Source organism: Lathamus discolor, chromosome 5 (genome assembly GCF_037157495.1).
Source record: "Lathamus discolor isolate bLatDis1 chromosome 5, bLatDis1.hap1, whole genome shotgun sequence".
NCBI lineage: Eukaryota > Metazoa > Chordata > Aves > Psittaciformes > Psittacidae > Lathamus > Lathamus discolor.
The window spans coordinates 28,801,472-28,821,171 of NC_088888.1; the positions used below are offsets into that span (position 1 = coordinate 28,801,472).

Sequence of the window (19,700 nt, forward strand, 5' to 3'; positions counted from 1 at the left end):
ATCTGCAGAAAGGGGAAAAACTTTTGTGTCCTTTCTCAATAAGCTGAGTTGTATTTAGTAGTTAAAACATTAAATTTCGTGGTCCAGGGTAACTGTATTGAGTTTACTTTGTAAATGTTGACTAAAACACTGTGCAGCAGTAGACCCAGTTATGAAAAACGGAGCACAAAAAATATAAGAATTCATTAAGAACAGTTACCATGATGAGTCCTGAGTGAGAACAGGCATTGCTAAGAGCAACCCTCAAGGGTTAATTTTCTATCAAGCATAGAGTTTATCTTGCAGAGTTCTGGAGTTTTTCTAATGCAGTGGTGGAAAAAGACACAAACTGGCTGTACACATCTGTGGCCTGTGAGAAGATCTTTAGTTTACAGTGTTCTTTATGTGATCCTGATACATGGCCAAAAGGTGAATGTTATGTTTATTTGGAAAATGTACATTGTGGATCATATCTTAGCTTTAAGAACTTGGCATGGGCTGCTGGAGGCAGAAAGACATTTAACAGTGAATATTTTCATTGTTCTTGCTGTAGGACTTGTATCCAGGAGTGAATCACATCCTAAGTTGGTCTGCAGAATATTCTCCCATTATTGGCAGTCCTGTGAGTGGAAATGTAGGTACATGAAGGTCATCATGTTCCATGAGTCATGTGGTTGACATGCCAGAGGGACAGGATGCCATTCAGAGGGACCTTGACAAGCTTGAGAAGTAGGCCCATGTGAACCTCATGAGGTTCAACAAGACCAAGCACAAGGTTCTTCACGAGGGTTGGGGCAACCCCTGGTATCAGTAGAGGCTGGGGAAGAAGGGATTGAGAGCAGCTCCGAGGAGAGGGATTTTGGGGTTCTGGGGGATGAAAACTGGACATGAGCTGGCAGTGTGTGCTTGCAGCCCAGAAAACCAACTGTACCCTGGTCTGCATCAAAAGAAGGGTGACCAGCAGGTTGAGGGAGGTGATTCTGCCTCTTACTCTGCTCTTGTGAGATCCCACCTCCAGTACTGCATTCAGTTCTGGAGACCTCAGCACAGGAAAGACATGGACCTACACGAGTGAGTCCAGGGGAGGACCAAGAAGATAGTCAGAGGGCTGGAGCGTCTCTTTTGTGATGAAACATTGACAGAGTTGGGGTTGTTCAGCCTGTAGAAGAGAAGGCTCTGGGGAGACCTTATATTGGCTTTTCCGTATTTAAAGAAGGCTTATAAGAAAATAGGGAAAGACCATTTTTGTAGTGTCTGTTGTGATAGGACACAAGAGTTTTAAACTGAAAGAGAGTAGATTTAGACTTTAGATTTAGAAGAAATATTTTACAATGAGAGTGGTGAAACACTGGAACAGGTTATCCAGAGAAGTGGTATTTTAAAAACAGGCTTTCTTTATCCCTGTTTAAAATTCAATAGTTCTAAAAGTTCTAAGTTTTCTATGGTTCATGAACAATCTGAAATTTAAACCATGTAAAAGCAGCTGACATTTAACTCACAGTTCCTAGAAAAATTATTCTAAAAATGACAATGCAATATATACTGCATGTATGTATTCATTTTATATAGAATGTATAAAAAGAGAATGTGGAAAAAGAACTAAAGAGATTGAGCTAGGGAATTCAGAGGTCAGTTTCAGTGTTCTGATCTAAGCCTCTGGAGTTTCCCTACATGAAGATATTTTAATCAAAATCAGATTTTTCCTGACAATTTCCCTTGAGGGTATATTCTTTGTTTTCACCTGACAGATCCTTTGCAGCCCTGATTGATAGAGCTGAATTTTGAAGCAGGCAGTTGTAATCCAGATGGTATCTGGTTTTCTTCTCACTCTTCTGCCTTTCTCTCAGCTGTGTTATCTGGGGCATTTCTGCAGACAGACCATCTCAACATCAGAATGGAGTTATGTTGAAATGCAAGGAGAAGAAAGAGCGGCAACTCCATCAAGTGATTGATCTGATTTCTTCAATACAGCCTCCATATATAAGGAGATTCTTCTCTAGTTTTAATGTTCTGTGAGGGAAATATTTACACTGTTTAGCTCAAAAATTCCAATTTAGTAACTGAATCACACTTTCAAGGTACTTAACTCTTTCCACTGTATTTTTATGAAAATTTAGGCTCCTACAGTAGAGTTCTCTTGAATATAGTTTATGTAAGCACTTTAAGAAGACAGAGGTAGGCATGCGTATTAGCTCCTGTGCCTCATTGTTTTGACCAGCTCTGCTGGTGTACTGGTATTTGATGAAGGCTGTATATTTTCACCTTTAAGTGTCAAATTATACTGCTATATTTCTGAGTATATCTCTAGAGCGAGCTGTTATCAGATATTTCTTAAAACTGTCTAGAGGTTCATGTTAATATTGTGAGACTTTTGTATGCTTGGGGCATATTTCCCTGGTATGTATTAGGGGTAACTGAATTCTCTAGAATTGTTTCTGCATGTCCTTGAAATAGACTTTTCCTGCAGTGTGTCCAGGTGTTTCTTAAAACATCATGGAGGATGGCATATATTAAATAACAATGAGAATAAAAAGAAACAAGTCCCAGATAGAGAAATGGAACATAGAATATCTCAGAAATAATATAAAGTTCTGTAGTTCAATTCCTTTTATGATATTAAATTCACTTTGTGACCCATCTCCATCAAAACCCTGGATGGCTCTTTAATAAGCAGTTTATTAGTATTTCCACCAATACAATCTGAATATCTCAGAGTGCAAATTATTACAAAACAAAATTATCTTTGGGGCAAAATCGCAATCCTTTCATGGACAAAAAATTTTTCTGAAGTAAGTTCTTGCTGTATTAATGTCTTCCTTGATTCAGGACCCATGTTGATTCAGAAAGCAAATTTAAAAAGAAGTTCTTTAACTACGGAATGGGACTGAATTCCATGAAGTTAAAAAAGGGCTTATTCTTCCTATAGCCTAAGATATATTTTTAGCTATTAAAAAATTATAGTAATAGTAATGCATTCTGAAGAGGCACCACCCTTGAAAGCAATACCTACATCCACATTTTATCAGTGAGTTTGTGTTCTGTTTGATTGCAGCATCAAGGTCATCTGTGTGGCTTGCATTCAAATAATCTGCTTCCATTGCTGCCTTTAGATTGTAAAGCTAATATGTAATTGTACTCTTTAAATCATGAAGTGGTTTAATAAATATGCTGCTTTTTTTAAAGCAGTTTTCTGCATTGTCAGAAAGCCCCAGAGAAGTTTTCTGTCAGAAGAATGAGGTTATTAGCAGAATTCTTAGCAGAATTTGATGCATCAGGGGTCACATTGTAATTTGGGCCAACATAAGATTATTGCAAAAATTGGTATCAAATATTATTGCTAATGAACTTGGTGTGCTAAGATCCTCAGAGTTTTCCATGGAGTAGGCTCATTTCTTTAATCCATACTATGTTCTCCAGATACTGAGTTACCTCAGGGATTATGAATAGTTTTAAATGTATGTTAAGTAGCAGCAGTCAACAGCCACTCTGGTGAATAGGGGAGTCAGTAAAATGTTGTGTATCATGAGCTATAACCAGCTATTATCCTATAGCCAGTTCTCAGATTGGCCCTAAAGTTTTTGCTTAAATGCAAAAACAAAATTTCACCTTTTCTAGAAATACCTGCTCCTTTTGAAATTAAGAAAGTTCCAGAAATTTGTATGGTCTCATATATATATATATATAAAATATTTTATTCAGAAGTATTTTAATTTAATTATAAAATAGCAGTGAGAGATGGAGATAAATCTGGGGTTCTTTCCCTCTCATTTATTCTAGTTTGGAATTCAGTTCAAGGATTCTTTCATGGCATTCTTCCAGATGATTTGATCTACTTATTGACAACCCACATGTCCCAAATCGGTGTGTGATGTTGCACAGCTGGAAGTGAAACAGCTTATTTTCTCTTTCAGATAGCTTTTTACTATTCTTGTTCAAAATGATTTACCATTTTATACCTTCTAAATTCTAGCCAACTCCAGCACTTGTGATTCAGTCCTGCAGTGCATGAAAACTGTATTCTGTCTGGAGACAAACTGATTAAATTTCCTGTAAAATATGCTGGTCCTCTGTTTATGTGGTGTCTGAAATCAGGTGCTGGTTCTGGACAAAGGTTTAACGTTGTGCTCTAAAAAGCTTGATATTTAGGCTATCTCCTTCCAAGCTGCCAAACACTGATTCTTATTCTTAGAAAGCTGTATAGTGAATTATCAGTATTACTTAAATAATAGGCCTTTGATGCAGTTTAGCTCAGAAACAGGCACAGAAGAAGCTCCTGCAAATTCTGAGTCAGTGGACTGATGCTGCTGTATTCTAGAGCTTGTCTTCAAAAGCAGGATTCAGTTTTAGCATTCTGCCCTATTCTAGTCTTTGATTTTTCCTAGTGGCATTGCATGTATACCGTCATATTGGGTTTTAAATATTACAATATCTTCTGGAAGGTGAAGTAATTCAAGACATTGATAAAATAGCCTAAAAGATTTATGATGTTGGAAGATACTGCCAAACATTTAAAAATTTTTATATTAGGAATAAAGATTTTTAATTGTGTCAATTTTGTTATAGATGCTTGAAAATACTTTAAAGTAGCTATTTTACTTAAATAATTTGGAGTCTAAATTTATGCAGAATACAGCCAAATTCATAATTCTTCTGAGATGTGATGCGATTTTATGTGTTATACTTAAGTGTAGGGTAGTTTTGAACCTCCTTTACTAGAACCTCCTTTGCCATTAGTTCTAGTTAGTGTAACCTGGAGGAAAAAGGACACTGAGAGAAAGGGTAATTTTAATTTTGGCTCTTAGTCACTGTGAACTCCAAATCTCTTTGTCCCAGTTTTTTCAAGCCATTAACAAGGGTTTGTAGTACTATTTATCTACTCTGTATTTCTGGAGGACTAGGTGGATAGTATGTGTACAGAGCCATCATAGTATGCCAAAAGCCTAGCCTGTGAAGGAAATGTAAAGGGTAGACTGGAACTTACTGCCAGAAGATCTTTGATGTAATTGGAGAGGCTTTGCCCACCACGGTTGGCACAGAAAGGCAAACTGAACATTGGAAGAAACAAGAAACCATGAAAGCTGTGCTGAGCAGGATTGTTTTCTTTAGCCTAGCTGGCTGAAGTTTAATGACAGACTTTACTGGAAGCTGTGAACGGGAAAGCATCGCACAGTAAGGGAGTATTCTTCCATGAGACATTATAGGGGACCAGTCTTGTTCCAATAAACTTTTTAATAAAATTTGAGTTTGCCTCTTCGGCCCCTTTGAAAAATAATTTATTATCATGGCCTATCTCATGCCAGTGCTGGGCATTCTGGGATTCTTGGATGAAAGCAAGTGTCAATGCACTTGCTTGGTGGTGATGATGTTCCTTCACTTCAGTTTGAAAAAGTCAATACATGAACTCCAGTCAAATCAATATTTATGTCAGCCCAAGGAAATTCATCAGCTGGGAAAGAAACATTTCCTAGACACTCATGAGTAATTTTATTTCCTTTTACTTGCGCTGTAATTTTACAGCATAGAATTGGAGTGTCATTTGATATGAAATCATATTTAAAACTGCTTTTTACTGTAGTACTTCAGGGTTGATCAGGAACATGGCTGTCTGCTATTAGGCAGTCAATGGAAATACACCCTAATATAAACAGGACTGCAGCAGCTACGTGTCCAGAACTTGAGGCAGGAGTGCTCACTGCATGTTACTTTAAGAAACCCGAGCCATGTTAGGGTTCCTTCTTCCTCCACACAAATCCCTCCAGGACCTGAGTATTTTGCAAAGCAAAGAATAGGTTAGAGTTCCTGTCTTGAAGGAGATACCCTCTGCTTAGACAAAAAGACACAGGTCAACATAAGCAGAATGGGTAAAATGAGCAGTAAATTATTTCCACAGCTTTGTGGATGGAAGGATGCGGAGATTGGGTTGCTGAGGAGCAAACATGAGGCTGCTGTGGAACAAATGTGAGTGACATACCATGAAGAAGGGAAGTAGAAGCTAGAACTGGATAAGTCAAACCCAAGGACAGCTGTACCCAGTCTGAGCATCCTCTTTGGTCTGGCTCTGTAGGATGTCTCATTGACCTGGTTTTCACTTGAATAGATGTTCTTTCTGTTCCCAAATTGTGTTACAGTTTGATTCAGCTTATTTAGTTTTTGGAGGAAGTACTTGTTTACAGTTATTTAAACCTACAGATTTTAATACGATTCAAAGCTAATGCCAGAGTTATAGCTGTTTCTGTTCCTGCCAAAGAGAAAGGTTCTCTATTCTCTTGTGGATACTTCACTATATTAGTTACTCATACTGCTGCATTTCGTGTATGCTTCTAAGTTAATAGGACAGTTTTTCTACACATCTGACAGAGCTTATTTTCAAGAAGCATAAAAATGTAATAGGTTTTAAGGGCACATGTTCTTTTGTACTTTTATAAACAAAAGAAGTGCTATTTTTATGGTAGCTTCAACTGTTCAGATCACTAGTTAAATCAGCTGTTGGTTTTTTGTCACCTTTATTTCATTTTAAATATATTAGTTCTCATGATCACTTTGCAATTGGTAATACTTAACAGTAATGTTATTGTAGTATCTTGTCTATCTTGAAGCTGTAGCTACACAAAATGTATATGAACTAAAATCTCCATACCATAACTGAAAAGAGGCCATCTCGGACAAAACCAAACCAAAACAATACAAAACCCCTCGCAGACTCCAAGCTCAAGCCATAGAACTTCAAAACTTGAAACTTGTACCATAGTCAGAAATAAAGCAGAAGTATATATTTATTAAAAAAAAAAAAACAAAAAGGAAAAATATTTTCCTAGAATGAAGAATTTCAGCCAGAACATAAACTCTGTGAGTAGACCTGAACTCATGAGGTCTCTAACAGTTCTGAAGAGCTGAAAAATGCAGTGGAAATTTTTATTCTTACAAGATATGGCAAATATGTTGAATGCACACACAGATTCAAAATGAGAAATTGAAATATTTTTGCTTTGAACTTGTAATAACAAAAATGCTTTACAATTAGCATTGGGTCCTATGAAAAAAATAGACCAATGAATGTTTGCTTCGTATTGATAAGGCAGTGAGCACTGTATCTGCATCTGCAAGTTTTGATGCTGTTACCTAACTTAGAATGTATGTTTGAAAGTTTTAAAAACTGCTGGTAGTGGTTGAACACAGGACTCCAGTGGATGTCAGCCTCTTCAAGTAATGTGACTTGTCTTACCCCTGTGTAAAACTTAACAACTTTTAAAAAAATCAACAGTTTTAAAGATTTTCTTTTTCTTCTGGTGGTAGGCATGGCTACTATTTCTCTTAGTAATGATATAACAATAAACTTTGCTTGCAATTTTTCATATGCATCTAATCAATGCGAAAAGAGTTTCAGGCCGTAAATTACATCTTGGCAGCCAGGAGTTCCCATGTTTAAATTTGTACCCTTCTAGCTTCAAATAAAGAATCAAAGCACTGTAGATTTCAGTCCCAGAAATACAGAGTAAAACTTGATATTTTTCACTGCAGACTTGGTCCTTGTCACAAGGGAGCCCTGTAGATTGCTGTATGTATTCACAGTTGCCCCTCGGGGCCTTGAAATAGCTCTTTGCTTCCCACTGTTTAGGAAGCTCTCTGCAAAGGACCTTGCCAGGCCTTTGTTCTCACTGTCAGCTTCCATTGCACAAGTATTCCTTGCTCACTGCAGGAGATTTACAGACCACGTCAGCAGCCAATTGTGAAAAATGTTGGTATTTGAGAATTCTGAAAGAATGGCATACAGAATGGCTAGAAAGCTGCAAAGAATCTAAAACTGCCTCTGCCTATCTATCTTTTTTCAGTGTTGAATAGGTATTTAGAGTCACATTAGGTAATCTTGTTCTTTTTTCTCAGAGATCAGTATTATTCATTTGCATTGAGAGGGTGTGTAATGCCGAACATAAAGAGAAAATATAAAAATCCTGAAACCTCAGGGCCTGCACATCCAGAAGAATGTGGAAATATGGACTTTTACTAGCTGGTTTTACTTCTGACTGTGAATTGCAGTCTATTTGTTTGCTTCTAGCACAGTGTCTCCAGTCAGTGAACAGAAATGACAATCTTCTCCAGGGATTTTCCTATCCAAAACAGATTCAGAACACTTGTTCAATGATGACTGAAGGCATAGATTTGTCTGCTGTCTTTTGAGATGCAAGAAGAGGGGAAGACTAGTTCTGCTGAGCATTCTTTCGATATCCTATTACCTTATCTTATATTTTTAGACAAATGGTTATATGAAGTTTTGTTGGTTTTTTTTTTTTTTTTCTGGAATTTCTCTTTCATTGCTACCCTTTTCACACCTTGTAAAATGTCTCTTGTTCAATAGCAGATTCCTGTATGGAAAGCCTATTGGGAGGGTCCCTGCAAAACATATTCAATAGTCTGTTTGAGGCAGCTGAAAAAGAAATACCTGTCAAGTTAGCATAAGCTCCATATTGAGAAAAAAATGTTGAAGGGAAAATGATCAGAATGTGAAATCCGCTTTGTATTAATATGTCACTAACAGTAGAAAGCATGCTCTTATTAATGTAAAATAACAAACTCACTCCTCTAAACAAGATAACAAGGTTTTATTGAGGGACAAAGTCAAGAAAGCAAAAGCAACAGCGCTGGGCACATGACTGTAGCCAGAGGAGCGAGTGATTAGTATTTGTTACAAGTTTATATACTTTCACTATTACATTAGTTACATCCGTATTCATAATTCCCGCATATAGGCGGGGAATATTATAGCTAGCTCCCAGAACTTCTTATCATAAGTCTCCTCCTCTTGGCATCTGCACACTGCTCTCTGGTGATTGTGGGCAGGGATCTTGAGGATGAAGTAAGCAGTCTTCCTCTTGTGAGTAAGGGTCTTGAGGATGAAGTAAGCAGTCTTCCTCACAGTGTACTTTGGCACAGTTGGACAACCCAGTAATCACACAACTAGCTGAAACCAGCTATATCTGTATTTCTTCTGATAACTAGCAAAGATTTAAAACTGTGACCTTCCTGCAAAGCCTATTGCAGGACAGGCAGACAAGGAGTATCTCAAGCTAGCAGATGTTTGGGAGGCTCTGTCTCTAAACTAACTGATAAGTAGAAGGATGGTGTGAAATAACTCATTCATGTTTAGTGGGGCCACTAAATCCTGTTATCTCACCACAGACTTACAACACAAACATTTTTATTTAAAACTAAAGATACTTTAGAAGACTAGTGTGAAACAATTAACTCATGTTTAGTGGGGCCACTATATTCCACAGACTTACAACATAAACATTGTTCTCTTTCTACAACCTATGTTAAGCTAAAAAATACTTTATGTTTTCCAGGCACTAGCTTTTCTCATATCAAGCCCCCCCCCTTCTTTCTTTTACCTTTACAAATTCTTTTGCTGTGTGACTCCATTTTGCTCCAGAGTTCTGACCCTTTTTAACTTGTTATCTAATCTTCTGTCTTTAGCGAGCTTTGTTTCTGTTACTGTAAACTTGTACAGTTATATCCACATAACCACACCTATGATTTGTGAAAGCCAATATATTTGTGTTTATCACATTAAGAAATACCAAATGCACTTATTCAGGAATATTGTAGCAATGAGATAGGTTTCCAGAGGGAGGGAAGAATTCTGCTGTTGTGTCCTGTAATCCAGCCTATGAGTAGACTACTGCTGTGTGAATTAGAAAAAAATTGAGAGGTCTATCGTATTTTAGAAGTGCAAGTTAGTGATGCAATTGAAGGACAGTCACCGCAAAAGAAAGTGTGTATCCAATTATATTTGGGTACACCCCCACCCAGCTACCCACCCAAAACATAGCTAGTAGATTTAACAATAGCAAGAAAACTGAAAAAAACATCAGGAAACCATGATCTGATATTAGCTTAGTGAGTATCATTTTAACCTGTCAGTGCATCATCATTGTGTTTTAACAGGTCCAGTGACTCCCTGGTTCCATTCCCTGCCCTAACTACTCGCTTGAAGAGTAAAACCGGTATTGTCTACTTCTTTATCCACTCTACTTTATCCACCTAAAACTATGTCACTTTGCAGACTTATTTTAAAGGATTACAAGCACATTGTTTAATCTGTTTGGGAAGTGACATGGTACACTGCAGCTAGCATCCTGCGCAGTCATATGGACCAGCCTTGCTTTATAACTCATTTTATCCATCTGGTTGCAGGCCAGAAATGTGACCTCTCTTCTGTCTCTTCAAGCTGTTAGAGTAGCTTGGCTTCAGCTGACACTCAAAAAATGACAAAAGGCACCTACTTGATTCCAGAAAGCCATGTTTTTTTCATTGTTTGTTTTAAATGAAAAATGCCTTTAAATTGCCACGGGAACCAAGGGGTTACTTTCTCCAGACACCATTACATGGTTTCAGTGGTGATTCAGGCCCAGAGCCTGTAACTAAGGGGCTCATTCTTGGTGATTTCCCACCTCACTGAATTCTGTTTGCTGTGGGTTAATCTGTAGGAAGAAAAGATGTCCAGAAGTACAAGAATTCTTCCCTCAAATTGGCTAGGAATACTCTGCCTCATATTCTAGAAATGTTTCTCAAAGTATTTTCTTGTCTCTTTCTGCTACTAAGTATCTGATAGAAAAACTCATTCAAATGGAAGAGAAATATCCTGCCTCAAAAAATAAAATATTAACCCCTAGAAGCTTTGTCAAATATTAGTGCAGGCAAGAATGGATTGCAGACTTTTCAATGAACAGTATTTGGCTTTGAATTTGTTCACAGCTGAATATCAACAATTGCTTTTAGAATATAAACTATTATCCCCTTTCTGGTTTGTCACAGAGATACTATTTACATCTTTAGCATAAACCCTGAGCCACCACAAAGAACTTACCTGCTTCTCTGTTTCAGGATAAAACTGTATATATGACTGAATGGACTGCTCATATACTAAAAGAATTGTATCACTTTCCTATGAATAGCTTTGCTTGAATAACTAACTTGAAAAGAAAGGAGAGGAGAGGAGAGGAGAAGAGAAAGGGGAGAGGAGAGGATAGGAGAGAAGAGAAAGGGGGGAGGAGAGGGAAGATAGATTTGTTTTCAATGAGAGTTTGAGAGGAGGCTGTCTGCTTATCACCCTTTAGAGTCACTGTTACACATATAAATCTACATTTTGATCCATAGAATCAAATGAGTTTATGGATTATCAACAAGGTTTATGGTCACTTCTTGGGAAGCGTTCATTCCAGTACTTGTGTTATCATTTGAAAACTGCATTCTGCATTCTTAAAAAAAGAAAAAGAACAGTGGAGGCAGGTGTATTGCAAGCTTTCTTTGAAGTAGCACTAACAGTTACTCATGCCTTCTGTCTTCAGGCATTGCGGAAGTTAGCTTGGTGCTTCTGTTTTTCTAAAACTCACGCTTTCTGAATGGTATAAGTAAGGAGGCAAATCAAGAAGAATTGTAGCTCTTTATTTTTATTTTTTTTTCAGTGAGAATGCTTGTCCCTTGGAGCCTGAGCCAAGACAAACTTGTTTACTGTAGGTCACTGAACAGGCAGAGCCCAGTGTCCTTCTGGCAAAATCCTGTGTATCTCATGACTAATCCTTTTAGCTGTTCTATCTGAGTTTGTCTCGTGATAGCAGCCAGAATAGAAAAGAGCTGAAAGTAAGAATAGGCAATAGCAATAGCTACAGAAGCATAGGTGTTCTTACTGCAGGTAAGAAAATTTACTGTGGAAAAAGGATTGCTTAATCACTAGATTTTTCTATGAATAGCTGCAAGTAAAATCAAACTCTTGGAGTTGTTAAGATGGGCTTAATGGAAGATACAACAGAAATAACAGAATGCTATTCCTAGAAGTACTTAGGATGACATAGATATCTAGGGTTTGGAACACTATCAGGTAGTAATGTGAAGCTATGCATGTACCTTGAGTTACACTGGTAATTCTCTTTAAGTGTGTTAGCTAAACAAGTAATAGAATAATAGTCTTCCATGGCAAGCTGCCATCCATATCTGCCTTTCTTGTATCATATAATTAAATGAAATCTTACAATAAATATTTCCATTCTGGGTAGCTGCCCATGAGTTTGAAACAGCTTCGTAAAAGGAGCATTTTAGTTAATTAAGCTTCTGTAAGTGAATCTGCTATCTCATGATTCTTGAATAATAAAATTTATGACTAATGGTATGCCCAAAATAATTATTCTAATGATTGTTTCTTTCAACAGATGTATTAAATACGTGGCAATTAAGAGAAAAATTTAAATAGATCATTATATTGAAATTAATCTGTAATTCTGGGGTGAAGTTGCTATTAATCTTTCACCACATGACTGTGAAGGCCCAAATTTTTCCTTTAATTTAATGATGAGAATGAAATTCACTGGGAAGCTTTCCAAAGGAGTTTTAGATTGATTTGGGGCTGTCTGTGCCTGGGTAGCTAAAGGTGAATGACATGGGATATGAATGTTCATGCCACACAGGGGACACAAAATTGCAACTACCATAGCAGTAAAAGTCTACTTAATATTCAAAGAAATAAAGTAAAAAGAACCCTAAATCTCTCAATTTAATTGAGGTAATACTATTTTCTGAACTGGACTTTAGTAAGACTAGACAAGGTGGCTCACAGTGACTCTTGATGCTGTAAAGTGAATGAGAATTTTTCTTTGTGGAGTCATTTTATGAACCCTCAGCCTCACTGAGTGGAGAGGTAATTAAAGGATATAGCTAATCCACTGATCCAAGCTGAGGTTTCACATGGGAAAATTTGTTATCACGTCAAAACCCACAGGATTCCTTATTAAAATTGCGATGTAACTTGTTTTCAAAAGAAATAGATATGTCATAGAATGATAATGAAATAGCAGGAAAGAATAACATTACAGTTAAACAGGGAATGTTAAACAATGCACTACATAGGGAAGGGCTAGGTAGCTTCCTTATCTTGCTCCACTGATTCCATTACAGGTGCTTGCATTGTGTACATTAGTCACTAAGTATTCCTCTGTAGTGTCTTAGCTGAGTATTAATAGTATAACTGTATTTCCAGAGCTTAAAGTTGCCATAAGCCAGTGTTTCAAGTAGAGTTATTTTATTATCCCTTGCGATAACATGAAAGCTATATAGTTGGTCCATTGAAAGACTGGTGAGCTAGAAACCCACAGATGAACGTATTTATTAAATGTCAACTACGAATATGGAGCCATAAATTATTTTAAGTATTATAGTGCCTGAAATACACATAAAATATATCATCTACCTTGCATTTGTTATTTACTTTTGAGGGAACTACACCATCCACTTTACATCCAGATTAGAACCAGAAATAGAGCCAAGCATTCAGCTGGTGTGCCCCTTACTGCTTTTGTGCTAAAAGCCTGCCTGGCAACAGTCTGAGTCATGTTAGTGAAACTGGAAGCCATAGGGTAGCTGCTGGGAAAGGTGGTTATATTTCCAACTGTTCGTTGACAAAAGCAGATGGTGATGTCACAAGGAAATCCTGATGCTTCCCCAAGGCACTTTAGCATCCAGAAACAGTCATACCAAAGGGCTGTTACTAAGGTAGAAAACTCTAGTACGACAGGTTTGGTTTTGCTTCCCATTCACTATTATGTTGCTGTCTTTCACTGTGAAAGACTGTGCACTTTAGATCTCTAAGTAATTTAATACTCTTTGAGAAGAGAAAAAACGTCATTGCTGCATCTGCAGGATGCATTCTGCAGGAAGATATAAATGCTACTGTAGCATTAATTGCCCTAAGAGGGTAGCAAAAGTAGAATATATATATTAGGTTGCTTTGAAAGACCATTTTAATATTCCTACGATTAATGCTAAAAGACTCATGCAGTGAAACTCTACTCTTCCCTTTGGGAGACTTACACTGCCTAAGAGGTCTGATCATTAGAAATCTGTTTCTGACATGAATAATTAAATATTCTTTATCTTATTTAGTATTTTTATTCCTGGACACATTCTTCTTTGTGCCATGCTGATAATTTTCATCTTTTAGAGCATATTTATAATTTTTATTAATAGTTGTTATGCTTGCTTTTAATTATTCCTTTAATATAAGCATTCTTAGTTGGTTTAGTATTCCTCATACCTAGATTTCAGATTAGCAATCATTTCAGCAGCGCGCTGCCCAATTCCATCTATTAAAACAAATGTCATGATCTTTGCTATTCCCAACCTCCTCTCATTTTTCTATCTGCAGTTGAAAAGATCCATAGTAACAGAAGGGCCTTCTTATTAAGATTGGTTTCGGTATGAAATCAGAGGCAATCTGTCTCTCATATTCTTGCTTATTTGTGTCTAATTTGCTGTCAGCTTTGCCTTTTTAACTCTTGCTGCATGTTTTTTTTTTCCTTTCCTATGAGTGTAAGGGTCTCAAATTATTTTCCTTGTAGCTGTTCTTGAAAGCATTTCCCTATGTATCATATATTAAGAGTCCATATAAAGTAGTAGGCTGTGGTTCAGGAAATGTGGATTCTATTTCTAGCTCTACCACTTGCCTGCTGTGTGACCTGTGATCATATTTTCCTCTGTAAAATAAGAGTATGGGTCGCATTTCTTCTGGTGAGGTGAAGACCTCTGGGGAAGCTCTAGTGGTAGGACACAGAAAGGAAAATGAAGAAGTAAAAGAAGTGGAGTTTTGTTGGAGAATCAGACAGGCAAAAACTGGAGGAAAAAAATCAGACTTTGCCTTTCAAGATGTTGAAAGAGCAAAATATAAAAGGTTGAAAACTGACATTTTTCAGATAGATTATTTTTAAAGACTGTCCAGTCCTGATTTTCTTGAAATAGTGGTATATGTCAGAATATTGCTTTGAGATGGGGATGCAGAAGCATTATTGATACTAATTATAATATCTGGTCTGCAAGAGACTCTATAACATAGGTTTTCTCTAAGGTCAACAAATAACTTTCTAAGAAGCCTGTATAGGAGTATGAATTTCATTTTGTATACATATGCACAGTGTAAACAGTTGTGACTTTTATGCTGCAACAGATCCCAAACTAGTGGAGAGAGCAGATTTTGGTAAGCAGGATAGCATCACAGAGGTGCTGCAGTGCACCTGTGGCCAGCTGGCTGTAGCGCTGGGGCGCACAGCAGGTTATTCACCACCTTTTCCACTGCTGCTGACGTGCAGATTGCCAGAGGCGGGCGATGCTGTTTAACATAAAGTCTTTCATTAAAGGTGTGAAACATTTTAGATTACCATAAGACCTGATTTGAACTAATGAAACATTTTTAATCTATCTTTTCAGTTACTTGTCTAGTTATTTAGTTGCTTTCATGAGTAAATAAAAGATGATTCCTTTAGCTAATCACATCTCTGTTGTTTATTTTTTACAGGTTTATAGTAAGACTGTGTATACAGAATAGAGTACATCTTTTATTTTGTACATATCTCCGTGGTTCAAACCTGTTTAGAGATATATATTTATTACGTTCTTTATTAGCTAATATTCTGCTACTGTAATTATGGGTTACATGTTTTCTGTTTACCAAATAAAAAAGACATCTGGCAGAATATTTCCATTTTCAGTGGAAATTTTGAAGGGGAGTATTTGTTTCTAGCTGTTTTTGTCAGCTTCAACCCATAGGGAGGGCGGACTTGGTTCCTCCTCAGATGGGCAAGGTGCTGGGCACCTTCTATTACCTCATATTAGGGACTAGTCTACATGTCAGGATGCTTTTTGTGGTCATGTAGGTTGAGAGTAACAGTTATTTCTGAAGTACAAGTCTATATTATTAGTAATATTTCAACCAGCTTCAAAATAATAGAATATGACATAGTATAAAATTAATTTTATATAGATATTTAAATATGCATAAAATTGTAAGTTAAATGTAAGTATCTGAGGACAAAAGATGAAAATTCTAAATCTGAAGAGAGAGTGCAGTCAGTAGTAGGTAGTAAAACCAGAAAATATGGTGTTTATTTTTCTTTCCTCCAGAGCAATTATCATATGTCTACTCTAAATGCTTGGAGTCTGTTTCTGAATACAAGCACCCTGAATATTACGAAGTTACAGCAGTGATACTTTAACATCCCCTTCTATATGATAGGTAGAATAGTCCAGTGTGGAATATAAGTGAGAAACATCCCAGTGTGAATCCTTCTTGTTTGTTTTTTAATTATTATCATTGTTTCTATTTTCTCTCTTTAACCTACCCTCTTGAAAGTCAGAAAACACAAGGATGCTGATGTCATCTGAAGAAGAAGCTGGCATAAACACTGGGAATAAAACTTACTGTTTCTCTAAGCCCTGGGAAGCTGGGGATCATATTTACATTCTCTGTGTAGAGGGCTACAATGCACAGCCTCACAAATTGCATACCCAGGCCTAGGTGTTCATGTAAACACGATAGAAGGTGCATAGCTCTCTGACTCCTCTAGCAAATATTTGCTAATTTAACTCTCAATGGGGAAATTAAGATAGCAATCTGAATTGTTTGTTTGCTTTTGAACAGAGGCTCAAAGGAAGTCAGTTTAGAGCAAATGATTATTTTAGGTGTGTGCTTGGGCCTGTTGCCTTGAGTGTTTAGGTGACTAGCTAATTTACACAGGTCAAGGCTTGTAACTCTTACTGAGGTCTGTGTTGTTTGTGAGGGTCTTGTCATCCTGCTGGTTACAAGGTCAAGTCAGGACACCTAACCTCTCTTCTGGCTGTGTTTTGCTTTGGGTTTTCTTTCCTGCTTAGCAATAATTGATTTAAAATATTCTTTTGGTCACATACAGGTTTATCACTGCTAAAGAACAGCATTTTCAGTTTGAATTAATCACAGTGATACCTAAGAATCAAACAAATGTCAATGCTTTACAGCACATCTCTGAAACAAGGAGTTATTATTTCTGCAGTACAGATAGGGACTTAAAACAGAGACAGAAAATTGCTAGTTTTTGGCTGTGCTTATGTAACTTGAGAAACTTCAGAGCGCTTCCTGCTCCTTTTTCTATGGTTGTAAGTGGTCAGAAGTTTTGAAAATAAGGCTCTTTGTGTTATGTATTGACTTAAGTTATACAGAAAGCTTGGGATAAAACATAGTTTTCTGACTAGTGCGTTAGTCACTAGACCATCTTTTTTTAAGATGTAAGACTGAAAAGGATCTTGTGATCAATGCATGATCTGCAGTAGATTATCTCACTATGTAGTCTGTTTTGTAAAATGATTGGCATCCATCTTCAAACTGGTGAGTTATCTTTTCCCTGTGCCTCTCCTGTTCCCATAGTGAAGCTTGGGCAGCAGATATATTCTGGTCTAGACCTCTCCTCCCTGATGGTTAGCACCTTATGATTTCTGCTTTAGGTGTTAACTAATACCCACCTGGATTTTTTCTTGCATGCTTTGTCTCAAAAGGTTCCTTACTGCTGTTTGATCTCTGAGAGATGCTACCACAGCTAACCTAATTCCCAAGCTCTTTTTGTCTTTACATTCCTTTGATTTAAAGTAGTGGCTTTCCTCTCTGAAAAGCCACTTCCATTTAGACTATTTCTGTTTTGAGTATGGTAGCCAGAATTATTCACAGATGTGTTTAAACCCACACCTTATTTTATACACGATTAATACCTCAGATCTTTACTAGAAAGACCTTGCCAGAGATAGCCTGTGCTCACAGCAAGCTATGCATTTTCCATCTGGCACAGTAAATGCTGTGGTTGGCTCTTACAGCCAACTTTTTCTCTTTCACTGTTATTCTTGTTAACTATTTCCAACTGTATTTGTGGTTACAGCCTCTAGTGCAGTACTTCTCTTTGTGTAAGAAAGTTTGGGATTTGTTGTATTTGATTGCTTAGTTTTATATTATTTGGTGTGATTGTTTTTAAACACGGCTTGTCTTCCAGAAATTTTAGTTTCCTAAATTACAGTTTATGAGCCCAATTATAAAACCTGTATTTGGGTTTTTCAGAATTTCAGCTCAAACATCTGGTTTGTACATGTTCCATGAAGTAAAATGCTCCAGTTCTGGCTGCTTACAGTTCACCAGGTATAACCACAGTATGTGGGCTCCTGCACTGCATATATTCTTCCTAACCTAAACCAGGATTTTTTGGTTCTGCTTTTTTTTTTTTTTTTTAATAAAGAAAATGTTATAGGATAAACCCCAAACTGTTAAAAGTTTTAGTCTAAATCTCTCTTAAATGACAAATTTAGGAGCATTTTGGCATTATTGTTTTCAATTGTGTGTTAATCACCCAATACTATCAGGAATCTGGACCACTGTGTGCATTTATGTTCCTTATTTTATTGCCTTTTTGAAATTAATTCATTGGAATAGCTCCATTTTATCCATCCCAAACACAGAATTCTGAGATGTTCATCTTGGGAGCTAGTGGTAAAACTGATAGAATAAAACATTTGTCTGTCATAATGAGAATCTGGGCTCTATTTCCAACTCTACTAGAACCAATCCTGTCCAACTCTCCTGCCCCAAACACTTATTATCTCCTAAATGAATGGGCTTTGACTTGTTAACCATTACAAATGAAATTGGAAGATTTTGCTCAGTGATGGAAATAGAACGTGTTGAACATTAAAGTTCAAGAAAATTTAGAGGGCAAACAAACACATACTTTAACCAAGCAGTAGCAATACTTCACTATATGTCAATACAAAAAAAAAAAAAAAGCAGAAATCACAAGATGTGTAAAAATTCTTTGTCTCTTTTTCTTTATCCATGGGGATATATGCTAACATTGGTCCTGATTCATTAGGCACTAGGCACATTATTGAAACATTCTCTAATAGTAAGCAGATCCCGAAGTACTTCACAAAACCCTGGCTATAAACTTGGTAAATCCTGTTTTCAGCTTTGACTGGTTTCTTTTAGTGCCACTTTTGAACACAGAAATGTTTTTATCCAAGCCAGTGTGATTTCTGAAATGTGGAGTTTCATTGTGAAACAGCCAGAATCCCATTAGGATGTAGCAATACTTCAGGTTCTTACAATCACAGATCTGAAAGGAAAAAGGTGGTAAGCATTAGTGTCATAATTTTAAAGACAGACTAAACTGATGTAAGAAGGAATTACAGTTCTCTGTTCTATAGAACAAGGTAGAAGTAGGCAAAATAGCCTTTTAATCATCAACGTTGTTGGTAATAAACCAGCAGTGTGTAATTTTCCTTTACAATAAAACTGATTTACTGGAAGAATTTTACAGTTAAATTTCCGAGTGGAAATAGCAAATTTCTGCTTTATGATGCAATCTCCTATCATGCAGAATAACTGCATTGGGATGCTTTTTTGTATCTTAAACTTCTAAGAACAGCTGGACAATAAAACAAATCTTAAGTGAAACTGATGAGCTACTCCATTCTATAATACATACACATTCCTTAAAAATGATTTAGGTTAAAAGAAATTTGTTCTTGCACAGTAGGAAGATATGGTCTTTACTTTCTCAGTAAATCTGTACAGATGGGTAGGTGAGGATGAAATCTCATTTATGGTGTTTATTCTCTCTTACAATAACACAGAAATGCTGGTGATGGCGCAAAGTGTTAGGATTACATAATGTAATTAATTGATCATGGGTATTCAGCAGTATTGTGCTCAGTCTTTGATCCAGCATCATGTGTGATCTACGTGATCGTAGATGACTCACTGAATATGTTCAAGCTTCCCTAGTTGCTTAATTTTATAAGAAGGAAATTATTTAGAGTGCAATACTGTACAATTTACTTTGTACCAACTGCTAAAGCAGGTAAGTATTTAGTGGAGTGGGCAGGGGGATTTG

General features: G+C 36.8%; 1 long non-coding RNA gene across 1 annotated transcript in view; it reads left to right on the plus strand.

Annotated features, from left to right (window-relative positions):
* Positions 1-537: 537 nt before the first annotated feature.
* Positions 538-19,700, plus strand: part of LOC136014270 (uncharacterized) — a 32,098-nt gene continuing 12,935 nt past the window's right edge. Inside the window, exon 1 of the long non-coding RNA XR_010612595.1 lies at positions 538-613. This is a non-coding gene — a long non-coding RNA (uncharacterized LOC136014270). The remainder of the gene's footprint in view (positions 614-19,700) is intronic.